General features: G+C 47.2%; 1 protein-coding gene across 12 annotated transcripts in view; it reads right to left on the bottom strand.

Annotated features, from left to right (window-relative positions):
* Window positions 1-26323, bottom strand: part of SVIL (supervillin) — a 635411-nt gene that overhangs the window by 498728 nt on the left and 110360 nt on the right. The window lies entirely within an intron of this gene.

Genomic DNA, 26323 nt, shown 5'->3' with positions numbered 1-26323 from the left:
TCTGAACTATCACCCCAGACCATAAAAACTCAAAAAGCCACAGCACTACTAGATTAGACACACAATCATCCTTCACCCAGAGAAGGGTGTATGCAAAACTGGCAGCAGCTAATGCATCACTTACGAACAGACCCTGACACAGCAGCAGAGTAACTGAACTTACTGGCACAAGACCAGCACAGCAGGGGTGTGGAAAAATTAAAGGAATTGCAAAACCAGTATTTGTCAAAATGTCAGCATGAAATCCATCCTTGCATCCATTTTGAACTAGAGGATGCATTTCACAAAAGGTTTAAACATTGTAAAACCAGCATCACAACAGCAGCCACTAGCATTCAGGTTACATCACAATTTGAAAAGGAGCATCCACTATATTATTGTTTTTTTTTTTCCTGGTCAAATTCAGGTAATCAATATTAACCAATATAACCAGGATGAACAGGAAGTGAGATTCAATTGTCAGGAGCCTTACGAATGCGTCCACGATCCACTTTTATGGATTTTTAATACAATTACATTTTCCAGTTAGCCTAGCCAACGAGTTTCGTCCCCTATGGACTTCATCAGGGCTGTAAATCAAATTAAAAAGATATGTACATCACCCATGTATAATGCCTATTTGACATTAATACAAAAACATGGATATATTTCTACAAAATAACCCATAGTGCCTTACGCACACCAGGCAGAGCAGAATGGAGTCTGTTCGCATCTTGGTTAGTATTTTTTTTTTTTTTTTTTAAGAAACATGGCTTTCTTTACTACTTACTGAATGTAAAGCAGGGTTTGACACTTTCTGAAGCCCGAACGAGATATACGATCAGTCGACCACAATAATCCCAATACTTCAATAATTCAATTGGCGTTTGAAGCGCTCCTAGCACTTTCCAATGACAGGGTCTAACATCTCATGGTCTGCTCCCAACTAGAGCCCCAACTCAGTCTGTGGCTTTACTAGACATTCGCCTTTGGAAGTAAGGAATGACTGGCTTGGCTAATGATACAAGTGATAACAGAGCTCTGTGCATCAAATTGAGGGATTGCATCTGTTTGTACACTCAGTTCAAGGCTTCCTCTGCCCAAAACTAAATAGGCCGCAAGGAGTAGACTATACAGATAAGGAGTCCGCTGCAAAGACCTCCAAGAATCGATTGGATTGTGGACCCTTGCTGTTGATTTATAAATTATGTTGGGCACAAACTTTGAAGCCGGTCTGGATCTTGAGTGGACTATCGTTTGCCGGTTCTCAATTGAACCTTTGTGAATGACCATCACGGTTCATAATTAGGTTTATACAAAGATTCTGTAGCAACAATGGTATACGATTGTGAGACCTAACCAGTAATACATTTTGTATTTATGATAAACGTCATACTTCGTACTAAGTGCTGTGGTGCATATATTAATGGGTGCATATAAAAGATATCCATTTATAGAAAGCTTTTGAAATATATGCTGGAAGGTAACGATATAGCCGGCAGCAAAGTGTTATTGTCGATAATGAAGTTATTGATCCCGCTAGAGCCGCTTTGTTCCGTTTAATGCTTTAAAAAGGTCCTTGTAGCAGACATCAGGTCGTTAGAGTGTAGCTGAAAAGCACACCTAGAAAGATATGCATACCTCATGATCCTATAAGTAGTCTATTCTGTCTTTTTTATTTGGGTTGGGGAGGGTATATGTATTTTTTTTTTTATTAAATCAAGAACACTGCAATACACTTAACATGCTTGACAATGAACACAAAAAAAAAGGCAAAAAGGTGGACAGCAATGGGTAATTTTACAATTCCCAGAGTTTAATTGGTTTGTAGGTGCCAATTATAGTTCTAAAATAGATTGATTGTTGTAATTTCATTATGCAAAACTATTTCACATACACAGGAATGATCAGCACCACAAAACACGCTCTAAAGAACGCATAAACCACAGGCTGAAAAAGATCGTGCAGTCATTTTACTTCAATATAATGCAAGGAATTTGATGTGGGAGTGGAGGGGTAATATTTCATTATGCTGTAACTTACAAACACAATGTGAGCAGACTGCCACAAAGCTAACCCTGGGCGTAGTAGCGCTACGCGAACTGCATAGTGCGCTGTTCGGGATGATTGCACAGTGCCAGATGCTTGTCCGCACTGTGCAATCATTGAAACGTCATCTCGCACAGTGCGAGCTGTTTTCTGCCGCTCGAGTAGATTTTTACTCGAGCGGTAGCTCTCAACGTGGACTGGTTGTTTCTCATCACAAGCGGTCGCGAGCATAAGCGACCACTTGCAATGAGAAACTGGACCTCCCCACGTTGAGAATCTCGCCGGGAGATTTATTTTCCACGCTCGCGATCGCCAACTTAATGTTGCTGATCGCGAAGGAGGAAAAAGTCTCGCCGGGATGACATTTTGCTCGCTCGCAGTTGCCAACTGGACGTTGAGGACCGCAAGCAAAAAATGCCAACTACGCTGCGCATTTTTGCACTGTGCCATGTGCAATTTGCGTAGCGTGAAACAGCACAAACTACGCTAGCGTAGTTGGCCGCCCAAGGTTACACAAATCCCTGCGCCTAAACACTTTCCATTACTAACACATCTACTCTCGGTCGATTCACCGGCATCTTTAACCCTACTTCTCTTTGTTCTCCTTCACTACAGAAAGGCGCAGCACCAAACAAGTCAGAACACAATCCTGGTGCTTCAGCACCACATCCGAACACTAGCGACAAAGCCAAAGTGACGAACGCTTCCAAACAAACAGTCATGTGTAAGAAACACTATATAAATATGGAATCACAATACAACTGGTCAGCACAGCATTTCTATCTTTATTAGTGCTTTTTTGCCCCTCAGTTCCCAGTGGTGCAACAACGACAGGCTGGGCACAGAATTGTCTGTTTGTGATATCATCCAGACTCGCCCCTTCTGGGCCTCGTACAAAAGACAGCAGCCAATATACAATAATCTTCCTGCGCACCAATGCATCACCATCCGGGCAGTCCTGGCCTGGGGGAGGGGTATCAAATCTAAGCAGTCTCTTGATTTCAAACTTTAAACATATTTCCAGGGAGAAGTGAGAAGATATTTAGGGGGCAAAGTACAGAAGATCATAGGAGGATGGCACTAAACTAGATTATTGCACACTCATCAATGCTGACCTCACAATTCCCATAGGGCACCATGTCTTGGGCAACATGGCAGGCGGAGCAGTGGCAAGGTAGGCAGCAAAAGTCAAAGCCGGGAAGCCCCCCTCTCTCTCCCAAAAGGCATTCAGTCTTGTTAATGGAGCAGCCATACCCAGGCTCAAACCAATCTATACCAAGACAGCAGCTATTGTGAAGCTGCTACTACTAGATCCTACACACCGCAGCGCATCACAGGGGCTGAAGAAGTGATCACGACTCAGGATTGGTGGGCCGATAAGGGGAGCCAGTGGAGTTCGAAGCCAGCTGCAGGACAGAGCCTTCACGACTAGCACCCCCACCTATGTAGCAGACAAGCCCATCATTTCTGGTGACTCTCCGCACACTAGCAGTATGGACACCAAAATGGAGACCAAGGAGAGTTACAAGTAAACTTAAAAACACAAAAAGGAACAGGCTGTTTACATCTATGCACCCAGGATTCAGAACATTCCTGTATCCAAAAGGCTGCCACAACCCTACTCAAACGTAGGATAAAGTAGCAGAATCACCTCTTTGAAGAACACTACATCTCAATGCATCAACTAAACACTTCTGAGCACTAAAACAACCCACCTCTCCAATCACTTATCTATCCGTGCACTTGGCCTAGTAGAGCACACTCCACTACCTTTTGGCTAGGTCTACACTATCCAAATAACACATCCAGCCCAGTTCAAAATATGGATGCAGTAATTTACCAAGTACACTGAAGGGCAGTGTGGCCGTCTCTGGTTTCAGAACTATGAAATGCCATTTGCAATTTCTCTACTGCTCATCCTCTGGCCCTTTTGTCAGCTCTGTTCATGTATCCTGAATCTCGAACCCATCCATCCCGTGACCCTACAGCCCTCTCCCCTTTTAATCCATTCATGAAGCTCAGTTGACCAGCCATCTCCCCAGCCATCCCCCCACTCCACCAGCCACTCCTGTCCTTTTCTGTTGCTTCTCTCCTATAGTGGTCAGTCACTAAAATACTCTAATTGAGCCCTTAGCAAGCCAATTTCATCACATCAAGTTTCTGGATACCTCGTCACCCCTTCCTTGCGTCCCTTTAGTCATCTCACACCATCCGAACCAGTTTCCGTTCTGCAACCGCCTCACTTCGAGTTCCGAACCAATCTCTTTCTAGCCTCCCTTGGTTTACCATTTGGCACCCCTGCCTATCCATGTTGCTAGGCCATGACCCATTACAGTTGCAACAGAGCAGGGAAACGAATAGACACCGGGAACCTAAACAATACCTGAAGGGCTGCTTGCACGTGCAGGATATGGCTGGAGACAGATCCCAGCCAGTCCTAATGACATCACTGTACTGGGTGTGTAGGGAACAGAGCCAATCCCAGCTGATGAGATTATGCCCAAACAAAAACCAAATACACAGCAAAAATCATACACTACACCATCAAATGCAATTAAATGAAACAGTACATGATACCTCATACACATGGAGGGAAATAGCAGAATGTCCATATTGTATCCGGTTTGCATCCTTCTTAAGCCTGAGCAAAACATGAAGCGATTGAGGGAATTAGCATTGACAGTGCTTTTTTCCCTTTGGGGACACCTATGTGCGGTCACAAATATTCCATTTAACAATCTTAAAAATGTGAATCATGAAATTATTTTTATAGGAGAATTTTTTGCAAAGACGTACTGCTTTTTGCCACGCCACTGTACGCTTCAACGAAAAAGTTGGCAATTTTTTTTTTACACATTTAATTAAGTGACACATATGTTTGATATGCATTTAATAAATCTTGAACCACGATGAAATGCTTAAGAAAGGCCATAGTGAGATTTTCAAGCCACTTTGGCGCTGTATTTATGTGTAACTTGCAATCATCTTCCTCCCACTTTATCTGTGCTAAAGTCACCGGACGGAAACACTATAAATGTACCTTAATATCTAGTAATCTCGGACTCTTCGAGCTAGGTACAAATTTCTTTGAAACTCCTGCCATTTCAGCTGATCACACAACTGCGTATCTTCCTGATGAACTGAGCAACAACTTCCACACCTGGACTTTGCTCTTCTTTTGAGGGCGAAAATAACCAGGATCGTTTATACTAAGTGCACAGGTCTCCTGCTAGCTCAAGGTATTTTCAAACTATAAAATGAGGTAACCTGCAGTGGCCGCAGACCTTTCTGTTCCCAAATGAATCCACCTACCGCGCACCATGAAACACTTCTCTTAAAGTTGAACCGCCCTGGACACCGCATCACAGGACATTTGAGTGCACATCAAAGGACATGCTGAAGGACTGAGCAGCAACCCCACCAGGGCACCAGAAGGCAAAGGCGAGAATGGGATGAGGGGGGGGCCTGGGGCAATCCCCTCCATTACTTAACAGGAGGAAAAAAGATTGCGCATTACAATCGCTATTTCGTAGGTTTTTATAGCTTCCTTTCAGGGAGACAATAGTGGACAGTGATTGTTAATCCGCAGAATCAAGCTGGGACAGCTGTCAAGTCCCACTAACCATCTTGGTGGGTAAAATGTGAAAAAAAGAACCTAAAACTCAGAAGAACGGAAAGTAACCCACTTGCTTACTCAAGTTTACAAATAAACATTTCATATAGAAGTTAGCACAAACCTATCCACACAGGAATTAAGGTTTCCCAAAATCTCGGTTTCACACGTTCACTGAAAATTCAGATTGTAGAAATTTGGAATCCAATCACTAATCATTATTAAAAAGAAATACTGGACAGAATCTAGAGCTGGCAAATTCTAGATCAATAGAAGGTCGTCCCTTAGGGGCTGATTAGGACAGGCGGTCCGTGGTCCTGCCAGAGGCATTACGAGGCGATCTCCATCACGGCGGTCGCAATGCCTATGTTTTGCATTGTGGCGGGTGCTGCTGGCTGCAGCACACGCCGCTGTGCAAAAAAGGGGACACTTAACCTATCCCTCAAGTACGTGGCAGGCACCATGCAGTGCCTGCCACATGGTGCAGGAATATGTAGGTGCCCCCCAAAGCTGAGGGCCACCGTGGAAAGTGGGCCCACTACGGGCCCCTAAGTACCTTTCCGCCTGCCCTTTCATGGCGGGTAAACAGCCATTAAAAGGCGGACGAAAAGGGACATTGTAATCCCTACGGCTGTGCCTGGCAGGCACTGCCTTCATTGTAGGGAATCCAACCCATCCCCCCCACACCCCGGGTCGGTCAAGGAGCCTGTCTGGTGCATGTCGATCTTTCCGACCGCAAACTATCTGCCCGCCATTGTAATATAGCAGGCGGAGAACATGGTTCCTATGGCAGTGGGACCGCCACCGACCATCTGCCCCCTAAGTTCTCCTTTTTCACAGACCGCTTAATGCTGTTAAGTGCCTTCAAAGACACAGGGGTGGTCAAATAGTGAAGATTAAAACTATGCAAACATTTTGTGCATCTGTGCATACACTGACCTCCATGAGCGACTTCGAAAGTAGTCTCTACAAGGGAGAGCAAATGGGTCTGTTCTGCATATTTCCTCAAGCTCATTGGGCTATTAACCAGTACAATTACTACTGTATGCAAAGAAAGGCAGTGCCCTCACACCTGCATCAGTCCCTCTATACAGTCATTGTACTCATCATAGACCTGTTTTTTGCTACAAGCTTCGGATCGGTCCTTAATTTAAAAAATAAATCTTCATCAGTCATCCTTTTTAGGTCTCGCCTGACCCAGCGCATGCGCTGGTCTGGCGAGACTTATTGAGAGGGCTCCAAAAAGTGCTACCAGGCCAGCCTAGAGCTACCGTGCGCGGGCGCCGCGCTTGCCGCGATTACTTTCGCTGCCACACTGCCGCTTTGATGTTTGATCACTTTTACGGCTGCTTGGCATAGCCAATAGGTCTCGCTTTTGGGACCTTATAAGTATTTAGTTCTGCAACTGTTGAATGGCTAAACACTTATAAGGTCCCAAAGGCGAGACCTATTGGCTATGCCAATGCTTGTTAGGTTTGGGCTCAGACAGCTTTAACCACCTGCTGGCAAGCCTTGCTGCTTCCAAACCACACCGAGGGCTTGGGGTCAGCCTCTTGCTCATTGCTTTGTCGTTCTCCCTTCCCTGCTCCCAATGTTAACACTTTTCCTCACTATCCATGTGCTAGAAGCATTTCCTTCTGTGGTCTGACTGGTTGGCTTGCATCCTTCCACTGCTGAATTGGTTTCAACTCCGCAAAATGTTGTTCTTCTGCCAAAATCAGCAGAAGCAATGATGCACTTTGCCATCAACCTATGATCCAGCACTGCCAACAGACAAGCAAGTGTCCAGGTACCACACGGCCAAACCAAACCTCTTTAAAGTCACAACATAAACCAAAACTTGCAAAGTCATCCAAATTCAACAGGGAAGAACCACAAACCTGCGTAGAAGCACTGTGTGAGACCTTTCAATCACAGACAAACAAAACAAGTGGAGTCTGCAAACTAGTGACCACCAGCGAGAAAGCAAAGTATGGCAGACTAAATCAGGGCTCTGAAAACCAGATGATCTGCGAGTCTGACTGCAGAGCAAAAACGAAACAAAAAAAGTGAACATAAAAACACCAGGATAGCACTGCGGTGCAGCTCAGGTGAGAAACATGGTTCACACCCAACAACGGAAGTAAAACCGCACTCTCCTGCAACGACTGAGGGCACGATATAAGGAGTAGACAGATGAAAATACGCACACTACAGGAACACGAATGTGCTGTCAAACTGCGCACTAGTGAAGATTAACGCGTGACGTTTTCAAGCATTGGAATGTTTATATGACCCGCAGATGACAGCGGCACGTGATGGCATCTGGGACAACATACCAGAGACGGGAGATCAAAGAGACCGGTACAAAAGAAGGCAATCAGATCGCCTCAGTCCATGACAAATCAGAAATGTGTCCCAAGTCAGACAAACCAAACTACTCCTGCCCGAGGGGCGTGGTCGATGAACTGCACAGGCGTAGAGGCTTCAAGGAGCCCATCACCGGCAATGGTTTTACTCTCAGTGGCTGAACTGCCCTTTTCAATTAGCCAGATACACGATATTTAGCAGAGGGTGCAACCCCAACACTCGCAGGCTGCAAGTAATTTATAACTGCAGCCACAAGGACTGAAAAGTGGCCAAAAGATAGAACCATTACAGTAGAAAAATGATAGGCGGTGGTGGGTTTTAGCACGCACTTAACTAGACCTTCAATTCCCTGCCGCATTAGCAACAAAAAAAAAAAAAAAAAAAAAAAAAACACTTCCTGGAAGAAAAGCGGCCTTCGGTCCAGCCCTGCACTTCCCAGCGCCTATTGTCCTTACATCAACAATCCCTTTCCAGCCTTCCTCGAAGGGAGCAGCCGGGGATTCCCGGCACAGTTAGAAGATCATGTTTTCCACACAAAGACAAGGGGTTTCCAAAAAAAGTGCTTTTAAGACAGTCTACGGGTGCGCATGGTCCAGAATGTTTTTCAGTTGCAGAGAAATGGTCTCGAGTCACAAGTTCACATCAGAAAAAATACGTTTGCCCTTAAGGTAGGAGGTGAAAGGCCCAGTCAACGCCGAATGGATCGAAAACAGGTTTTCAAGGAGTCCATAAAAAGGGACAAGCGTTCAGAGGGATGCGAGATCAGGCCCCGCGCCGCTTTGATAGTTCTGTCCCACAGGTCATGGTGACGTGGGCACTGTGGCATTCATTTTTGTAGGCGCATATGACCCCGCCACTACTAACCAGTTCCTCAACTGAATGTTAGAGAGCTAGGTTAATTGTAGGCCTTGAGCTTAGCATCTCATACTGAGGTTTGATGGAGAGCGCGCACACAAGCAGACTGCTCTCCAATATTAGTGTACCCAGGAAGGGTTCCCCAGCCAGGTGGGGGGAGGGGGGGGGGGCGGGGTCACAGACCATACTATACAAGCAACAAGGTCAGACACAGGAGGATCACATGCCCTCGAGGAGCCTCGCAGGCCCCACAGGGGCACAAGCGAACCGCTTCAAGTTTCCACACACCCGAGAAGAGAAAGAAAAATAATGCAAAGTACAGCAGATGAAACAGGTTAGGACCATAACTCTTCGCGCGCGTCCCGCTGGGCAGGGAACTCGCTGTGCTGTGGGCGGGGCTGTGCAGATGCACCGCAATGCAGGGCCCTCTGGTGGGGTTCGGGAACCTAAAACGCGTTTACATATACTCCAAGGCAAAGGCAGCATTCCTTTTTGTTTGGCTACGTATCCGTCTCCCAATCATGTACAATATCTTAAAGAGAAAGGAGCCGAAGGCCAAGCAACGCAGTTTGTCATTAGCATCAAGATAAAGTATACTATATTATATATACACATACATTTTTTTTCCCAAATACAAAAATAATTGGCTAAAAGCAAAAGCATTCTTTGGTCTAAAAAAAAAAAAAAAAAAAGAAGAATTCGCCGCTGTAGTAGTCCATAGCACTGAATGTAACTGTGTGCAGATGTGATATTTGTGCAACAGAAACCGTCACTCAGTGAAATTAATCAATGGCTAGTGTGGGTTGAACTATGACCCACAATGTACAGTAGTAGGTGGAAGAAACATTTGAATGACAAGAACAGTCCGATGGATGAAGACAGTTCTCCGAAAGCCTCTGTGTATTATATATTTTATACACATACATACAGGAATGTGTGTGTATATATATATACACACATATATACACACGTCAGCAACATTTGCTTTCACTTAAACAATACCCAGTTATGGGGACTTTCAGACAGTCCGCTTCATCTGTTGGTCTCGCATTGTACCATTCACATTTTTCTTCCACCCACTACAGCACATGGCATAGGGCCAGCACATTTTAGCCACAGGCTAACTTCACCGAGTGAACATATTTTCGCTTTCACAATGAGCAATTCCACATGCAAAGCAATGCCCTTCGGTGCTAGAGCCTACTTTGGCAAGGTGTGCTTTTTGAAACTTTAATTAAGGAGGAACCAGCAGCTTCCAGCAATGACATTTTGCAAAAACCACGACACAAACCTTGACAAAACCAAAAAGCAAGCGGCTACATCCGGCTGATTGGCTTGGCCAATGTGGTTTTTACACAGTTTAGTGTTGCGCAGACCAGGCACTGCAGTGCATCTCAATACTGAGCAGGAAAAACAAGTGATATTCTGGGCACACAGACAGTATACAATTAACATAGTGGCTTTAGTTGTAACAAGTTACTTTGCAGATTCACAGAATTCTAGTTTGGTAACAGGCATTGTACTCTGAAGGTATGTAGAACACCAGAGGCAATAGATCACTTCTCATGCAAGAGGTAAGACAGACGGAACGCTGCAGAGGGCAAGGTTGGTTTACTGCAGGGCTGGGGCCCTGCAGAGGGCAAGGTTGGTTTACTGCAGGGCTGGGGCCCTGCAGAGGGCAAGGTTGGTTTACTGCAGGGCTTGGGCCCTGCAGAGGGCAAAGTTGGTTTACTGCAGGGCTGGGGCCCTGCAGAGGGCAAGGTTGGTTTACTGCAGGGCTGGGGCCCTGCAGAGGGCAAGGTTGGTTTACTGCAGGGCTGGGGCCCTGCAGAGGGCAAGGTTGGTTTACTGCAGGGCTGGGGCCCTGCAGAGGGCAAGGTTGGTTTACTGCAGGGCTGGGGCCCTGCAGAGGGCAAGGTTGGTTTACTGCAGGGCTGGGGCCCTGCAGAGGGCAAGGTTGGTTTACTGCAGGGCTGGGGCCCTGCAGAGGGCAAGGTTGGTTTACTGCAGGGCTGGGGCCCTGCAGAGGGTAAGGTTGGTTTACTGCAGGGCTGGGGCCCTGCAGAGGGTAAGGCTGGTTTACTGCAGGGCTGGGGCCCTGCAGAGGGTAAGGCTGGTTTACTGCTGGGCTGGAGCCCTGCAGAGGGCAAGGTTGGTTTACTGCTGGGCTGGGGCAAGGTTGGTTTACTGCTGGGCTGGAGCCCTGCAGAGGGCAAGGTTGGTTTACTGCTGGGCTGGAGCCCTGCAGAGGGCAAGGTTGGTTTACTGCTGGGCTGGGGCAAGGTTGGTTTACTGCTGGGCTGGAGCCCTGCAGAGGGCAAGGTTTGTTTACTGCTGGGCTGGAGCCCTGCAGAGGGCAAGGTTGGTTTACCGCTGGGCTGGAGCCCTGCAGAGGGCAAGGTTGGTTTACCGCTGGGCTGGAGCCCTGCAGAGGGCAAGGTTGGTTTACCGCTGGGCTGGAGCCCTGCAGAGGGCAAGGTCGGTTTACCGCTGGGCTGGAGCCCTGCAGAGGGCAAGGTCGGTTTACCGCTGGGCTGGAGCCCTGCAGAGGGCAAGGTCGGTTTACCGCTGGGCTGGAGCCCTGCAGAGGGCAAGGTTGGTTTACCGCTGGGCTGGAGCCCTGCAGAGGGTAAGGTTGGTTTACCGCTGGGCTGGAGCCCTGCAGAGGGTAAGGTTGGTTTACCGCTGGGCTGGAGCCCTGCAGAGGGTAAGGTTGGTTTACCGCTGGGCTGGAGCCCTGCAGAGGGTAAGGTTGGTTTACCGCTGGGCTGGAGCCCTGCAGAGGGTAAGGTTGGATTACCGCTGGGCTGGAGCCCTGCAGAGGGTAAGGTTGGTTTACCGCTGGGCTGGAGCCCTGCAGAGGGTAAGGTTAGTTTACCGCTGGGCTGGAGCCCTGCAGAGGGTAAGGTTGGTTTACCGCTGAACTGGCTTCAGGCAGATGCAACCCCTAGCAGCAGTTCTATGGTGTTACTAGTGGGCAGCCTTCTTCATACATATCCTTTCAGACTGAAGTGTTGTCACGTACTACTGTGATTAACAGTTATTACTATTATCCAGTTTATCAATATCGGAAGGATGAAACTGCAGCTCTACAATGCCAGGAGGACACCATTTGAAGTGCTGCTGCCACCACTGCAGGTCTTACTTCCAGTTCACATTAAAAAGAAGCCGGATCCAGCTAAGAGTAAGAGGCGCAGTACGCTTTCCGGTTACTAGAGGACAGGATCCTACAGCTGTTGAAAGGCAGAGCCCCCAGCAAGGACCGGACGTTTACAACAGACTAAAGCTAGCTAGCCATTCGGAGCAATACAATGGAGACGATAAACTGAGCGTGCAGCAGAGATTTTAATCAAGAAAAGTGGAAACTAAAAGAAATATGGAATTCTGAAGACGTACAGGCATCTGCCGACTAAGTTGCACAACCAATAGCAGATTCTTCTGCACCATGTTTTGCAGACTAGTAACTGACCACGTTGTTCTAGCCTTACTTGCAGTGCCTCAGATATAAGCATCTAGTAAGTGTCTGAGAAGCATGAATGCTCATTTCAAGTTACACAGGAGTAAAGAAGATCTGCTGCTTGAATGGGCTAAATCCTAGAGCAGCCCCACCGCTGCATAGGAGGATTGTTACTGGAAGAAGAATAGTTACTAGTAGCAACATGGTTCCAAATTTCTTATATGTTAAAATCAAAACGGAAAGATGGCCGGAAAGCTGAATCAATCGAACATTCACCCCCTGTCACAGATATGGGTTAAATCCATTTTTTGGTGCACGATATGCCATTCCAGTTTAGACCCGGCCATATGCTAATCAGTCTTTAGCCTGTTCCTCATGGGAACAGCCCAGACCGAACTTCCAGGGCAGGTCCTCCCTGGACCAGAACCAAGCATCCTGGGACCGGTTTTGGGGCATCACCCATTGGCCAGGCTAGCTTGAAATAGTGGCGTAGCGAGACGGGGCCCACATCTGGGCATACCCTTCCCAGTTAGGGCGACAAATGCAAAAAAGATCAGATTATGGACGGAAGCTGAATCAATTGAACATTCACCCCAGTCACAGATCTAGGTTAAACCTATTTTTTTTTTGCATGCCATGCCAGTTCGGGACCAGCCATAGGAGTTTAATTGGAGAAAGTTCAAAGGGGCAACCAATATAGAAAGCCAGACCTTACTATCCACAGGCAGGATGTGCACATCTGTGCACTTTACAGATTCTAATGCATATTGTGCAAGTGGTCAAAACTGGTCAGTCCAATGCAGGAAGAGACCACTGCAAGAAAACAAGAGGGGTCTCTTCTAGCATTGACAAAGGCAATAGGTTAGACATTTGTACTGCATCCTGTTGGCTTTGCTTACGATACTCTACTGGGTCGGACCGTATCAGACAAAGGGTTGCTTTTTCTGTAGCATCCATTTCTCAGATAGTTTGGTTAGCGCCAAATCCCAAGTGCAGCTTGCTGATTAGTTATACAAATGGCAGCTGTCTTGGAACAATTTAAACAGGATGATCATATTCCATTTTAAAACAGACCAACAGTGAGACAGTGCTGCAGAAGAAGAAGAGCTGGCAAAAGCACAAAGAACGTGAATGCTACAGAAAATAATGCAACCCTTATTTTTCCTTTTGCTTTCTTAGGGCTCGCTCCCCAGACCTCCCGGCCACTTGCAGACTGTACATTAGTACCTCATGCATTCCAACGGAGGTGGAAAGATAGACATTAACAGCCATCAGAAAAAAATGAAACACCAAAATAATCATGAGGGCTGTTCCAAGAAGTGATTGACCGTGTTGCAAGCCACTGGTTGACATTCCATGGTTTACGTAGTGGGTCGCGACACTGCTCGTCATACTAGCAAATAGCCCCAAAGAATTCTGGATAATGTAGTGGCAGCGGTGAGTACGCCTATGCCACGAGTATGTGAAATAATGCCATCCCTGGACACGTGTTTCGAGGTAATTGCCTCTCGTCAGCAGGGAGCAGGTAGGTATGCGGGGTGCCAAGTAGACTGCCAAAATATATAGGTAAAGTACCTTTCAAGGCGCGCAGGTGCAGACACCAGGCTCGTCAGCCCAAAGTCGCTCGAAAGAGCTTTAAATAGTTTACGTAGTGGGTCGCGACACTGCTCGTCATACTAGCAAATAGCCCCAAAGAATTCTGGATAATGTAGTGGCAGCGGTGAGTACGCCTATGCCACGAGTATGTGAAATAATGCCATCCCTGGACACGTGTTTCGAGGTAATTGCCTCTCGTCAGCAGGGAGCAGGTAGGTATGCGGGGTGCCAAGTAGACTGCCAAAATATATAGGTAAAGTACCTTTCAAGGCGCGCAGGTGCAGACACCAGGCTCGTCAGCCCAAAGTCGCTCGAAAGAGCTTTAAATAGTTTACGTAGTGGGTCGCGACACTGCTCGTCATACTAGCAAATAGCCCCAAAGAATTCTGGATAATGTAGTGGCAGCGGTGAGTACGCCTATGCCACGAGTATGTGAAATAATGCCATCCCTGGACACGTGTTTCGAGGTAATTGCCTCTCGTCAGCAGGGAGCAGGTAGGTATGCGGGGTGCCAAGTAGACTGCCAAAATATATAGGTAAAGTACCTTTCAAGGCGCGCAGGTGCAGACACCAGGCTCGTCAGCCCAAAGTCGCTCGAAAGAGCTTTAAATAGTTTACGTAGTGGGTCGCGACACTGCTCGTCATACTAGCAAATAGCCCCAAAGAATTCTGGATAATGTAGTGGCAGCGGTGAGTACGCCTATGCCACGAGTATGTGAAATAATGCCATCCCTGGACACGTGTTTCGAGGTAATTGCCTCTCGTCAGCAGGGAGCAGGTAGGTATGCGGGGTGCCAAGTAGACTGCCAAAATATATAGGTAAAGTACCTTTCAAGGCGCGCAGGTGCAGACACCAGGCTCGTCAGCCCAAAGTCGCTCGAAAGAGCTTTAAATAGTTTACGTAGTGGGTCGCGACACTGCTCGTCATACTAGCAAATAGCCCCAAAGAATTCTGGATAATGTAGTGGCAGCGGTGAGTACGCCTATGCCACGAGTATGTGAAATAATGCCATCCCTGGACACGTGTTTCGAGGTAATTGCCTCTCGTCAGCAGGGAGCAGGTAGGTATGCGGGGTGCCAAGTAGACTGCCAAAATATATAGGTAAAGTACCTTTCAAGGCGCGCAGGTGCAGACACCAGGCTCGTCAGCCCAAAGTCGCTCGAAAGAGCTTTAAATAGTTTACGTAGTGGGTCGCGACACTGCTCGTCATACTAGCAAATAGCCCCAAAGAATTCTGGATAATGTAGTGGCAGCGGTGAGTACGCCTATGCCACGAGTATGTGAAATAATGCCATCCCTGGACACGTGTTTCGAGGTAATTGCCTCTCGTCAGCAGGGAGCAGGTAGGTATGCGGGGTGCCAAGTAGACTGCCAAAATATATAGGTAAAGTACCTTTCAAGGCGCGCAGGTGCAGACACCAGGCTCGTCAGCCCAAAGTCGCTCGAAAGAGCTTTAAATAGTTTACGTAGTGGGTCGCGACACTGCTCGTCATACTAGCAAATAGCCCCAAAGAATTCTGGATAATGTAGTGGCAGCGGTGAGTACGCCTATGCCACGAGTATGTGAAATAATGCCATCCCTGGACACGTGTTTCGAGGTAATTGCCTCTCGTCAGCAGGGAGCAGGTAGGTATGCGGGGTGCCAAGTAGACTGCCAAAATATATAGGTAAAGTACCTTTCAAGGCGCGCAGGTGCAGACACCAGGCTCGTCAGCCCAAAGTCGCTCGAAAGAGCTTTAAATAGTTTACGTAGTGGGTCGCGACACTGCTCGTCATACTAGCAAATAGCCCCAAAGAATTCTGGATAATGTAGTGGCAGCGGTGAGTACGCCTATGCCACGAGTATGTGAAATAATGCCATCCCTGGACACGTGTTTCGAGGTAATTGCCTCTCGTCAGCAGGGAGCAGGTAGGTATGCGGGGTGCCAAGTAGACTGCCAAAATATATAGGTAAAGTACCTTTCAAGGCGCGCAGGTGCAGACACCAGGCTCGTCAGCCCAAAGTCGCTCGAAAGAGCTTTAAATAGTTTACGTAGTGGGTCGCGACACTGCTCGTCATACTAGCAAATAGCCCCAAAGAATTCTGGATAATGTAGTGGCAGCGGTGAGTACGCCTATGCCACGAGTATGTGAAATAATGCCATCCCTGGACACGTGTTTCGAGGTAATTGCCACTACACTATCCAGAATCCTTTGGGGTTATTTGCAGCATGACGAGCAGTGTCGCGACCCATTTACGTAAATTACTAATAGCTCATTCGAGCGACTTTGGCTGACGAGCCCGGTGTCTGCACCTGCGCGCCTTGGAAGGTATTTTACCTATATATATGGCAGTCATCGGCACCCCGCATACCTACCTGCTCCCTGCTGACGAGAGGCAATTACCTCGAAACACGTGTCCAGGGATGGCATTATATTTCTATATACTCGTGGCGTAGGCGTACTCACCGTAGCCACTACACTATCCAGAATCCTTTGGGGTTATTTGCAGCATGACGAGCAGTGTCGCGACCCATTTACGTAAATTACTAATAGCTCATTCGAGCGACTTTGGCTGACGAGCCCGGTGTCTGCACCTGCGCGCCTTGGAAGGTATTTTACCTATATATATGGCAGTCATCGGCACCCCGCATACCTACCTGCTCCCTGCTGACGAGAGGCAATTACCTCGAAACACGTGTCCAGGGATGGCATTATATTTCTATATACTCGTGGCGTAGGCGTACTCACCGTAGCCACTACACTATCCAGAATCCTTTGGGGTTATTTGCAGCATGACGAGCAGTGTCGCGACCCATTTACGTAAATTGACATTCCATGGTAAAAGAGGCCTAGAGCTGAAGGAGGTGGACTAAAATCACCCAGAAATGTAGAATACAACAGGTTTCCAATATATGGCACAAGCACCATACCTAAAAGTACCATGAGCCGCATGAGGCCCGTGGGCTGGCCAATGAGTATCAGTGGATCAAAAGAACATCCATTTTAAATGGAAATGGATACCTGGTTCAAGTAAAACCTGGAAAATAAACCAGCAAAAAATAATAAAAAAAATGTTGTAAGCCTTAAGGAACATATGTAAATGTACATGGTGTCTAATTCTGTCAAAATATCCAATAGCTAGAAACTGGTGAGATTTATTCTGTATGCACAAGATGGGGGACTTTTTTTTTTAACTGGTATTAGGAAGGGTGCTCCCAACAAAAGGAGCACAAAAGGAGGATGAAAAAGTTGAGCGACTGTCCTCATAAGGTCCAGTTTGAGGAATGGAAGACTAATGAAATAAATAATCAAAACTAGTTACTGTGCATCTATAGATTTGGAACTTGAAACTCTTCTAGAATCACACTGTGCATTATTCCCAATATTCTACCCGCTGGTGGTTTGTTTCCAGGATATTTTAAAGAACTAAATAACGTTTTGTTTTAGGTATCGACCACAGCTGGAGCCAGGATAAAAACGGTCTTCTAAACACAAACTCCCTTCCTCCATCAGTGAGGAAGCAGGAAGGTCGATTGTGAATCTATGAATGAATGATATCCGATTTATAAAGCGCAACTCAGCCCACAGGGCATCAAGGCGCCTAACCAAAAGCTAAAATAGATGAAATAAGTTTGCTTACTGATAGGCCTTAATAAAACATCATGTTTAAGCGCTTTTTTTAAACTGGACCAATGACGGTTGGGCCTTAATTTCTGCTGGAAGAGAGTTCCATAGGCGGGGGGCCAGATTAGGAAAAGCTCTCCCACCCCATCTAACTTTCTTCACCCGAGGAACTACCAGTAGATTCTTCTCAGAGGAACGCAAGCTCCTACTGGGCATATAGGGAGTTAGTAAAGAACACAAAGCGTTAGAAGATCCAGAGGAAAGGGCTCCAAACACCAGACATAGGAGTTTAAAAGAAATCCTCTGCTGAATTGGAAGCCAGTGCAAGCTTTTTCTGGCCAAAGTAGCGGAGGACTGAATGGGTGCAGCAATAACAAATCTTGCTGCAGCATTCTGCACTACCTGGAGGCGAGAGATGAGACCCTTGTTGATGTCAGCATACAAGGCGTTACAGTAGTCCAATCTTGAACCCACCAAAGCAACCACCGTCTATTTACGAGTCTGAGGAGAGAGATCGTGAACAATTCTCCTCAGGATCTTGATGACCCCCCCAGCATGTGGCCACCGTTCTATTAACCTGCAGAGTCATTCAGTGAGCTGTCAAATATAACGCCGAGATTTCTAGCCGAGCCAACAGGCATAGGGCAGATTCCCAAAGATGGGGGCCACCACTCATTGGACCAGACATCCTGGTTTTTACCAAAAATCAACACCTCTGTTTTTTCGCCGTTCAGCTTCAGGGAGTTCAGAATCATCCAATCTGCAACTGCTTGCATGCAGTTTCTGAAGCTGAGCGCGGAGGTGCAGGCCGAATGAGCTAAGGACATCATAATTTGGGTATCATCGGCGTATGACACCACCTCCATCCCCTGAGATGTCACCAGCCTAGCCAGTGGGGCCACATAGATGTTAAACAGGGTCGGACTCCAGGCCGACCCCTGTGGGACCCCACATTGCAAGGATTTAGCAGGGGAGAGAAACTCTCCAAGCTTAACCCTCTGCTCTCTTAGCTCAAAAAAAAAAAAAAAAAAAAAAAAAAAAAAAGAAGGACAGAAGTCTTAGAGCCGGGCCCGATACACCTAACTCCCTCAAACAAGATATTAACGTTGAGGGGGACAGGGTATCGAAGGCTGCCGTAAGGTCCAATAGGACCGAAAGTGTGGTCTGGCCTTGATCCACCTTCAATCGGATGTTATTCACCACCATAGTAAGAGCGGACTCCGTACTATGGAATTTTCGGAAACCATGCTGGGAATTATCCAAATAACCAGAGGAGTCCAGAAAAGTCGATAAATGAAAATTCAGGTGGGATTCAAGCATTTTAGCTGGAGCGGGCAACAAAGATATGGGGCGAAAATTTTTCAATATTTCTGGGTCCAAGGTGGGCTTCTTAAGCAGGGGCATCACTATCGCCTTTTTCCAGGCTACTGGGAAGATTCCCTGTGCCATAGCATCATTCATAACCTCCAACAAAGGAGGTAGTAGCGTATCCTGACACAAATTCAAAACGTTCAGGGGACAGGGATCCAGAGGAGAGGCAGATTGTCTTTCCCAGCAGAAGCCCAAGTTTCTCAAGGGACAGCAGAGGAAAAGGAGTGAAAGTCTTAGACTGGTCCCTATTCCACAACTCCATTTTTCCCAAATCCAGAGAAGGATGCAGTCCCAAAGTACTCCTCTGATTCCAGGGTGAGGTAAATGTCCTCGATTTTGTTATGGAAGAACTCCGAGATTTTATTGCACAGCTTTTGCGACCCTGCCACAGGATCAGGCACGAAGAGAACACAGAGTCCACAATCTTAAAAAGGTCCTTAGAAGACGAAAGGGATGAGGTAAGATTGGAGAAAAACTTCTGTTTTTCCTCAATCACCCTGGCCTTATAGTCTCGCAGCAGATGTTTATATGCCTCTTTCCCTAGGATCCCAGCGTTTCCGCCATTTTCTTTCCTGTCTAACGCCCTGCCTCAAAAGCCTCAAAGGTTCAGAGAACCACGGAGCAGAAGGTTTATGTCTTGCTGCATATCGAAGAGAAATAGGGGCCAATGCATCGACCGCTCTAGAGATGGAATTAGCAAGCTCCTGCGCAGCCTCACCTACATCTTTAGAAGAGGAATGTGAAATAGCCCCAATAAAAGGAATAAGAGAATTAGTAATGTTCTTATAGCACCTTTTAGGTACTCTATTAAAAGGGCTCAATTTTGGCAGCCCTACAAGAGGAACTGCTAGATCCAGAGGCACTGCCAAATGGTCGGACCAAATCAACCGTAAGGGGGGGACCAACTGACAGCCTCGGATCGTTTGAAAACACCCCATCTAAGATATGGCTAGCTCGATGGGTTGGACCCCTTACCAATTGGCCAAAGCCACATGCATCCAGCGAATCGATCAATGAGAGTGTATCATTGGAGCTCAAATCATCTAGATGGAAATTTAGATCTCCCAGAATGGTCAGATGGGGCTTACCAAAATACGGTTCCAAAATTCTAAGCAGCTCACAGCTAAAATTAGATCTAGGTCCAGGTGGTCTATAAAGAAGAACACCTGTAAAAGATACTGACAGAGAGCAAGAAATGCAGAAGTACATAGCCTCAAACAAGTCCGAAGACTCCGACAGGGCTTTAGTACAACAAACAAAGGACGTGTCATAAAGAACAGCCACTCCACCTCCCCTACATCTTGTTCTATCGAGTCTCTGCAGAGCATAGCCATCAGGAACAGCCAACCTTAGGTCATGACCAGCAGAGTCCGACGCCCAGGTATTCAGTAACAAAAACCCAAGAGGGTTTCCTTGCGGTCACAAACTCATGGAAAGCCACATTATTTTTAATTAGACCCCTAGCATTAACTAGGAAACCCTTTCGAAGTTGAATATCATTCCCTTGAATGATAGGCGCATGTATCACCCCCTCATGAAAACACAAGGGCCAAAGAGTGTCATTACAAGTATGACAGGCTGTAGCGCGTAAAAGGCCCTCAGGTGAAAACCTATGATGGCATGCTAACGGGGAAGGCTTAAGAGCAATCAGCTCCTGCAATAAGTATGACCAACGTACCTGGGATGATGGTATTGTGTCTTCAGTAACCAGCCCGTCCTGCAGCGAGTCCTCAGCGTGGACGGGCGCAGACGGGCGCAGACGGGCGCAGACGGGCGCAGACGGGCGCAGACGGGCGCAGACGGGCGCAGACGGGCGCAGACGGGCGCAGACGGGCGGCAATCCGGCGGCAATCCGGCGGCAATCCGGCGGCAATCCGGCGGCAATCCGGCGGCAATCCGGCGGCAATCCGGCGGCAATCCGGCGGCAATCCGGCGGCAATCCGGCGGCAATCCGGCGGCAATCCGGCGGCAATCCGGCGGCAATCCGGCGGCAATCCGGCGGCAATCCGGCGGCAATCCGGCGGCAATCCGGCGGCAATCCGGCGGCAATCCGGCGGCAATCCGGCGGCAATCCGGCGGCAATCCGGCGGCAATCCGGCGGCAATCCGGCGGCAATCCGGCGGCGCGAATCCGCTGCGCGTTGACATGACCCCCTTAAATAGCGGTCTAGCGTCCTTATGACAACTAGAGCGTCCAACCTCCCAAATGGCGCCGCCAGGCGTCCCAGAGTTCCCCCCAATATGGCCGGCAAACGTTGGAAGGAGATTCTAGAACTGTAAAAACCCGTTGCACCCGAGTAACTAGTTTTTTGGCAACATGAACTTATTTTAGATTCACAAATTGTGTAAGGATTATGTAGAGGTATGGACCCTTTGTAGGTGCAGAAGCAAGCAAACATACCACTGTCAGATGTACTTGAGGTCCAAATAGTCTACATCTGCACATCATTTGGTGAACAAATGGACATGTGGTTGCTAGGCAAATGTCGAACGGATACACTGACAATGTATGGTAGTTTTATCCCTTGCTTTCCCTTTCTTGATCAGTGCATCCTTGGCCTTACCGCCAAAGTCCAACCCTCCTTCCCACCAGTTGCGTACCATCGAAATCCCTGGTGTATGGATAGATAAGTAGGGCGGTAATAAGTTGAGCAAGGAAGACTAACACAGAAGTGCCATAAGGTAAAATGGTCTCATTTTAGGTGGAGCCTAGATATCACTTGCGCTGTCTGGAAGATCTGTTGTATGTACTTTGTGGGATCAGCCCCAGGACTGGTCTGCTTTTGCTTAGGGACTCTGTTCGACTGCCTCTATTTAACTGTCTTGATAGAAAACGACCAGTAGAGGTCAGTTAAATACCAGAATCACTTTCATTCCCTAAGTTCCAGGCCATAGAAACTTTTCTTCCACGAGCACCCGTAGACAATATTTTTTTCAAATCTTGTTTGTTTTCAGTGCTATGCACATCGAAAGGGCTGATTTTATATTAAAAACAGTTTGACATTACAATTTCCCACTGATAGGCAGTATTTCTCTCCAGGTGTTCCCATATCAGGCGTGTTATGCAGTTAGGTGCTCACGGTCCCTCCATGTTAAAGGACAGATGTTTCAGCACCCAGGCTGAATGTGCTGCATAGCTGAATACATACAAGGTCCCAAAGGCAAGACCAATTGCATTGCAAATACTTTTTTTTCCCTTTAACACAATATGAAGAACTTAGGAGATAAGAACCAGGCCATTCAATAAGTCTTGTATCTGTTAGACAACAGAGCATCTTATGCATCATTAAAGGTGCACTTATCTTTGATAAATAAGGGATGTCAAAAATACACAAGATTTAAGAGCTGAATTCTACACTAGAGGAACCATGTTTCCTTGACCAGACATGTGTCTAGATAAAAGAAACGTGAATGTACCGCCTCCTAAAGTGTGCCGCCATCACTGCTAGACAATTTGCATATCACTCCATCAGAAACCCAAGGTACGTTCGATGCTCCCAAATGGAGCATCCAACTGCCAAGTGAAATTACCATCCAAGAACTCCACACGAGTGGTCATATGGAATCTTTGCACCAAATAGGTTTAGGAATGCAGATCCAGAATGGGTCTTAATATCTAGTCCTCCTGTTACTGTATAAGGAAGTAAACAGAATACTTGTTTCACTCACTTTATGGAACGGTCTATTGTTCCCTAGAGCAGAAGCTCTTGTACACCTCAAATTGAAGTAAACACAGATTGCCGATTTTTGAAGGCCCTGTATTTAGGACCTTCTGTAGGTGGCGCTTTTGAGTTCAAAGAGATAACATTTTATCCAGTGGCGTAGCAAGGGGGGTGCGGTGGGGGCGGTCCGCCCCAGGCGGCACTATTTTGAGGGCAGCTGTGCGGCACTGATGGCCCGTTACGGCGGCCTTTATAATTTATTTGGGGAGGGACACTGACACTACTAGTGTCAGTGTCCCTCCCCAAATAAATTCTAAAGGCCGCCGCAACTGGCCACCAGTGCCGCGCATGCGGCCCAAGTTGAAAGTATAAGTGCAAGCGCTTGTTGTTGAAACTGCTGCCGCTGCGACGTCACGTCCCGCGTCTTTGTGCTTGCTTGTTGGTTGTGCCTAGGGCCTTCAATCTTGTAGTGCGCGAGCGCTACCAATGACGGCCCGTGGCATCATTTTGGCCAGCCCTCGCGTGACGCGTCTCGTGATGAGAACGTAGCAGTTACGCCTTACACGCTTCACCGCTACCCGCTCTGGTGGGGAGGCAATACTGGGGCAGTGGTAGTGCAGGTGGGCGATTTGCTTGCTGGCGGCTGCTGCAGCTGAAGTGAAGGAACCAACCCCTGCCTGCCATAGAGACCCTGAAGTGAGGTAAGAGGCGAGCTCAGCTTGCTAAACATTTTCAGACGGTGTTTACAATACCTTTTTTGAAAGAGGAAAAAACCCTTCATGCTATTCATTATGAATTTGCTAGATGATTGTACTATATATTTAAAACTAATAAACTGTGAATCTCCCTCCCACCTCCCCCCTCCACTGGTGACCCCTTGTGTTTCTGTGGAGTGTGAGTATTAACAGTGGCCTTGTTTGTGTCTTTTAAGTGGCGTTTGAATTTTTCACTTTTGCTGATTTGGTTCGTCATGCATGGAAGTCCAGGGACATGACCCCTGATGTACTGGGGAAGATGTGTTGGGGCATATATATGTATCTCATTGTTTAGTTATTCATCTTTGCGTTTTCATGCCTGGTTTCTAGCCCTAGCTAGGAGCTTAGTGTACTGTTCAGTAAAGTTAGAGGTAAAAGTGCATATGTGCAAGAGGTTGGTAGGTCCACGGTTTTGAAAGCTTCAATGAGGGTGTCCCAGTCCAATGCAATTGGTTTCTTCCACAGACCTCTATATTCCTCCCTCCGGAGTCCTCCGCTCTCTGCCCCTCCCCACTGAATAACATCTTCTTGCCAGGTTGAGATAGTTGGGGGGGATGAGGACTTTCATGCTTTAGTTACTTGACGTTTCGTGAGAAGAAGGGCCAGGTCTATAAATGTAATCTGTGCCGTGCAATTTTTGGCACGGGGATGCAGACCCAACAAACAATTCCCAGCTGAGCATCAGATAGGGCCCCCTATAACCTATGTTACTTGTGGCCAATAGGTTTACAGGGTAGGGCAAGACCACAGCATGTGTATTAGTTTTGTGTCGTGTATGGCGTCTGGGGCATGCTGACAACGCTTCTGGATACATAGTGTATGTGGTGCAAGGTAGGCTCTGTGCAAGATCATAAATTGTATAAGCTTGAATCTGGAGTTGCATGAGACCTTCTTTGGGAATTCTATTACAGTTTCCCATTCCTTGTCTTGCAGGTCCCTCCCAATATCTTGTCACCACTTTGCTTATAGTTGGGTCAGGGGTACTGCTAGGTGGTTCCTCAGTCCAAGGTATAGCCACCGCGTCAGGTGTTTGCCTTTACCCATTAAGTGTGCTGCATATATGAATTCATGTGTGGTAGGTTCGATACTGTCCGGGGCCCAATGTAGTTTTACAGACCACGTTATGCTTGCATGTGTAAGAAATAGGGAGTCCGGTAGGTTGTGTGCATTTAAAAACCATGTGGATTAACAGCGTAGCATCCGCAAACAATCTCCCAATTGTGGACACTCCAGCCTGTTCCCATATGTGTAAGTGTTGCGACGTCAGTGAGCCCGTTGGGGTGGGGAGGCTTAGAAGTGGAATATTTGGTGCATATGGAGTTGTCTTTGCCGTGTATTTAAGGGTCAGTTTCCACTATATGAGGGTGGCCTCGGGTGGGGCGTCCGAAGTGGGCACGCCATGAGTGAGGGAACCAACCGCAAGATTTGGCTCCGTCGCTGTCAAGGGAGCACTGCCTTTTTCAAGATCTTGGGGTATGCTGGCAGTTAATTGACTGATCATCTGTGAGGATGTTAACTTTCCTTGGCAATGTTTGCAATGACCCAGACTGATAAAATGGACAAATCAGAGTAAGTGGAGGCAATTGCAGAGTTGTGGAAGTTATGTTTTAAAATGGTGGGAGAAACAGAGGATGTATACATGTCCACACATGGTTTGAGACCTATCAGCCCTCCTGGAGGGCTGTCACTCATAGGCTCAGCAGCCCTGCCCTTCCCTGGCGCTGCCTCCCAGCCCGTGTCTCGACTCGGTGCATGTTTGCATTGTGCTGAGGGGATTACCAGGTAATTGCTCACGCAGCTCTCTGATGGATGTCACATGGGGTTTTTCTGAGTCCCCAGATAGATCATGCAGTCTGTGTGTTCTCTTTTGTACTGCCTGTCACCGGTGTATTCAACTGTGCAGCCTTGGACCGTGTCATATATGTGCATGTAACCTACATGATCGAGGTAACTATTAGCGGCAATACTACGTGTCTTTTGGACCTCTTTCAAGTGCTCGCCGTCCTTTTTCACCAGCACCCCATTCCCCCCCCCCCCCCGCCAGGGCGGCAATCTGAGGGATAGCCCCGGGTGCCACAAGCTCTTGCTACGCCAGTGATTTTATCCCATTGGTACAGGCTAGTCCGATATGCACTCCTGCTGCAGAGGCAAGCAGAGCTCCAGTCTGCACTGAACAGGCATAAAGTGCCTCTGGAGTGAGTTGAATAGGGCCTTTCCTCTTCAGCTTTGCTCTTTCCTTCTTGAACGGACAGGCACACTCGTCCGAGAAGCAGAATTGGAGATGTTGCATGCAATCCCCACAGAACTCGGTTGTGTTGGATACTGTGACCGATCTGCCTGGTCTGCTTGTTTGACTAATTGACTCTGGTTTTAGAATGCTGCCCCTGCCTTTCACTTGACTTGCTTTCTTCATCTTTGAGGAAGTCATCAACTGGAGTTTTGAAAATAATCCCACCTGTGAAAAGGTGGTCAATGCTTTTGGACTGTACCTCTGGTTTGAAATCAGGGACTCTCGGCCAAGGTTAACAGTGAAGCAAAGCTGCCAGTCATCAGCAAGAGACCCATTTGGTAGTATTTCCATCCTGTATTACATTTTGCTGTTTACACAAGTGTAACCATTTAGGATTTGAGAGGTCTCGAGTTGTGAGGTTGAGATGAATTACATTTTAGCTCACACTTTACTAGATGAGGTATTTTTCCTCCTTTAACTTGACTCAAAGATGGTAGACTGAAAAGAGGCAAAATGGATGAGCCTCACCTTACGGATGTCTGCCTTTCACCCCTATTAGATCTTGACCAGAGTGTTTTTTTACTGTAATAGCCTTTGACCTCAAAAGCTACTCCTCTGCCATTGAATCAGCCACTTGACTTCAAAGGCCTTTCAGCCACAGGCTTTGATTTACTATATTGTGTAGTATCTGTTTTCCTTAACTGAAGTAGTCTTCAAAGGCAACTGCATTTTTCAATTTGACCATTGCCTGACCACTAAGATTGTAATAGAAAATAAAAACAATCTAAAGAAGTGCGACTA

The sequence above is a fragment of the Triturus cristatus genome, chromosome 10 (genome assembly GCF_964204655.1).
Source record: "Triturus cristatus chromosome 10, aTriCri1.1, whole genome shotgun sequence".
Lineage (NCBI taxonomy): Eukaryota > Metazoa > Chordata > Amphibia > Caudata > Salamandridae > Triturus > Triturus cristatus.
Note: the sequence above shows the minus strand (reverse complement) of the source record. Positions and strands in the feature narration are given on the sequence as shown.